The sequence below is a fragment of the Austrofundulus limnaeus genome, unplaced genomic scaffold (assembly GCF_001266775.1).
Source record: "Austrofundulus limnaeus strain Quisiro unplaced genomic scaffold, Austrofundulus_limnaeus-1.0 Scaffold33, whole genome shotgun sequence".
NCBI classification, from domain to species: domain Eukaryota; kingdom Metazoa; phylum Chordata; class Actinopteri; order Cyprinodontiformes; family Rivulidae; genus Austrofundulus; species Austrofundulus limnaeus.
Genome location: NW_013952435.1, coordinates 702,360 through 706,347, shown reverse-complemented (window position 1 = coordinate 706,347; position 3,988 = coordinate 702,360). Strand labels below are relative to the sequence as shown.

Below are 3,988 nucleotides of genomic sequence, written 5' to 3'. Positions count from 1 at the left end.
CTCTCTCTCTCTCTCTCTCTCTCTCTCTCTCTCTCTCTCTCTCTCTCTCTCTCTCTCTCTCTCTCTCTTTTTTCTTGGCCTTTGATCAGGGATTGGATTTGCTGGAGTGGCAGCGGCAGGTAGTGCTCCAAGGCACCAGAGGGGTCAGGGAGGGGGGTAAAAATGGTCAAAATTACAAAATATTAGTGGGTAAAGCTTTTTATTTAAGAGAAGCGTGAAGTTTAAGTTAAATTTTGCTGCGTTTCTCCTGCCTGTTTGTTTTGGTTTGAATGTTGACTCAGCACTTTTGATTTCCTGTTTATTATTTTTCTGTACATTTTTTGCAGTCTAAATATTTCCACATGCTTTGTGCTATTTTAGCTGTACATGTATCAAAACGTTCAGCTCATTCAGGAGATAAATGCTGTGACTATTGTTAGCATTTTATTGTYTTACAAAATCTGTTTCCCATAAAAACAGGTTCAGATCTCTTCAGCTCCTACAAATGTTTTGCTTCAAAGTTAGCTTTTAACAACTTTTATCTTAGAGCTAACCCATTGCTATTAAGCTTTTAGCTAGCATTTTGCTACTTTAGGTTTTGCTAGCCCTTTGCTACTTTTAAGTTTTAACTTTGAATCTGATGTTTTTAGCTACCGTTTTGATATTTTAGCTTTTAGCTAGCCTAGTGCTACGTCTTGCCAACCTTTTGCTAATTTTAGTTATTTGCTATTATTAGCTTTGAGCTAGCTTTTTGAAACTTTTAGTTTGCATTTTAATATTTTTTAATTTTAGCTTTTTGATCAGTTTTTGGTACTATAGCTATTAGCCAACATTTTGCTATTATTTATTATTTAGTTGGCTTTTTGCTATATTTAGTTTTTAGCTTATATTTTGGTACTTCATCTCTTCTGTTTTCTCTAGTATTAGCTTTTGCTGCTCTTTTGGTCATTACCTGTTAGCCAACCTGCARATATTTTATATATTCTCTAGTGTTTATACTTTTAGCTAGCATTTACTACTTCTAGCTTTTAGCTGCTTATATTTAGGGATTTGGTACTTTTAGATTGTAGTGATTTTTTGCTACTTTTATCTACTAGTCAGCAGTTTGTCCCTTTTAGTGTTTAGTTAGCATTTTACTACATTTGCCTTTTTTAGATAACTTTTTGTTACCTTCGGCTATTAGGAAGTGTTCTGCTCCTTTTGGCTGCTAACTACCATTTTGTCACTTGTAGCTTTTAGATAGTATTTTGCTACATTTAACTGTTGGCTAACATTTAGGAAGTGTTTTGCTTATTTTAGCTAGATTTTGTTAGTTTTAGCTTGTTGTGAGCTTATTGTCCTTTTTAGCCTTTAGCTCTTGTGCTTCTTTTAGCTTTAACAACTTTCAGCTCCGTCAGCAGTTTTTTATGACACTCTGTGGCTCGTGTTGCTAATAAATCTTAGCTCAGAGATGCTAACGGCTGAGCTGCTTAGCGTGTTTGCAGAGATTGAGCAGCACCTGAGACCCCTGCCGGGCCGGGCCGGACCCTCCTCCATGTTTATTTGACTGGATAACAGAGCAGGCTCTGTGAGACATGTTTGCTGTGGCCCGCTGCCACACGTTCCTGGTGGTTCTGAGAAACCAGGTCCGATGGTCACGGGAGGCCACGACGACGATGATGATGATGACATGTCAGCGCAAGGCTAACACCGCGGCTCTTATAGTGACGACTCAGCACAAGCTGCAGCCTTGGCCGTTTGCACAGGATGTACTGGATCGGCCTTTCACTGCCTTGGGTCGGTACAAGATAAGAACTGGAGCGCGATGAATAAATGGCCGAGCGACCCACGGCGTGCTCGTTCTCGGCCCTGACTTTGTTTTAAACTCCACGTTTATTCGAGCCTCGCAGATTCTGGCGGCGTCAGCGTCTCTGTTTTCCTTCCCCTCGTCTGAGAGAGGCCAAAGGTCCGCTCCGTCCCCCCTCTCCCTCCCTGTCTGCCTGCCCCGCTCGAATCGACTCCAAATATTTTTGGAGCCTCTTCAAAATAAGCTTTGGGAAAGAAACGCGAGGCAGCTGTTTCGTGCCGTTGAGGCTTATCTTCCCATGTAAAGACAACTCTGAGCCTCCAGCAGAACACACGGGCCAGTCGTGGCCAAGTGGAGATAAAAAAAAAATAGAAAAACAATCATGGAAAATACTTTTCTGTCCCCCGAGCTGCTTGCTCACTGAGAGGGGAGAACACGGCAGGTTTTAACATCCCTGTTTGTCTGGTAGCAAAATATCTCATGAACCGGTTGGATGTTTCTGAAAGATGGTAATCATTAAATTAATTAAAAATGGCCACCACAAAAAAATGACTACAATTCAGTCAATTTTACAGACACTGAGCTGAAATTTCAGGTGGTAGCTGAGTCACCTGCAACATTTAGTTTGGAACTGTGGCRTTAAAGGCAGCGGGTGATATGCATTCCTTCGAGGACCTAACCATGACTGTGCGGTCATTCCTCTGTCAGCTGTGTGTCTGAGTCTCCTCCTGCTTTGGACCGCTGATGTTTTTTTGTTTTTTTTTCCGCAGCAGAAAACGGTTCTGCAGTTAATTCTGTATTCTGGCACCGAACCGCAGCTGGGGGAAACATCGTCTCCGAGCCAAAAGCTGTTTACGCCTGCACAGAGCATTTTTTTTAACCTAAAATGGCCATTCAGCTTTCACCGCCTCCACGCTGTTTTGACCTCCTTGTCGTCGTCGCACGGAAACCGAGCGGAGCGGCGGTCCTGAGGAAAACCATGAGCAACAATGCTCTGTTTGTTTGCATTTTTAAGCAAAACTTTAAACTTTAAAACAATAAACTTGTGGTTTCTTGTGACGTCATACATACTTGACAGTGTGCGTCTGTTAGCAAAATATCTCATGAACAAAAGGACGAATTTTGATGAAATTTTAGGATATATTTATTGGATGTTCTTCGACAGCTGATCAACGTTTGGAGTCAACCGTACATAAAACAGCTGCCACAGCCAGCTAAACTTGAAAAACACAGAAATGGCTAAAATTCAGTCAGTTTTACAGATATTGAGCTGACATTTGGTGTGGTAGTAGCTGAGACTGACCCCGAACACATTCTGAGCTAAAACATTCACAACTCAAATTGCTTCAGATTTTGCCATGAACTATTACGAGTCTGTCTGTTAGCAAAATATCTCATGTACCACTGGAAGGCTTTTAATGAAACTTTTAGAAAGTAATCACTGGATCAGTCTCTACAAATTATTAACCTTTGGAGACAATCCTATTTAAAGTGGCCGCCACAGTCAACTGATCTGAAAACATAAAATAAATGCAAAAATGGCTAAAACTCTGTCATTTTTAAGGATACTGAGCTAAAGTTGGAGTGGTAGTAGCTGAGTCGCACACAAGCTACCACTTAGTCAGTATTAGCTTTTGTGTAGTTTTATGCTACTTTTGGCTTTTAGCTAACCTGTTGCTAATTTTAGCTTTTAGTCGATGTTTTGCTATTTAAGCTTCCACCTAACTTTTTGTAAACATCGTGTTAATTTAAACTTTAACTAACATTACTGTAGATTTTAGCTGCCTTTTGCTACTTTTAGCTTCTAGCATTGTGGTACTTCTAGCCAACCTTTAGTTATTATTAACTTTGAGCTAGCGTTTAGTTGTTTTTAACCTTTAGGTTTTTGCCGACTTTTACGTTTTACCTACATTTTGCTACCTTTTTTCTAGTTGGCCTTTTGCAACTATTAGCTCACATGGCTAAATACTTACTGGCTAAACTTTGGTGTGGTATTAGCTGAGAGTCATTCATAAGCTAACATTTTGCCACTTGTTGCTTCTGTGTAGCCTTTTTGGCTAACCTTTTGCTATTTAATCTTTGGGTCTGTAGCATTATGCTAATTATGCATTAAGCATTATGCTAATTAAACTCTCAGCTTTAGATTTTAGCTGCCTTTGGCTACTTTTAACCTATAGCTAGCTTTGTGCTACTTCTAGCCAACCTTTAGTTATTATTAACTTT

The 3,988-nt window shown here is 40.0% G+C and overlaps 1 long non-coding RNA gene across 2 annotated transcripts in view; it reads left to right on the top strand.

The window, feature by feature from the left end:
* Positions 1-3,988, top strand: part of LOC106515880 (uncharacterized) — a 123,034-nt gene that overhangs the window by 44,512 nt on the left and 74,534 nt on the right. The window lies entirely within an intron of this gene.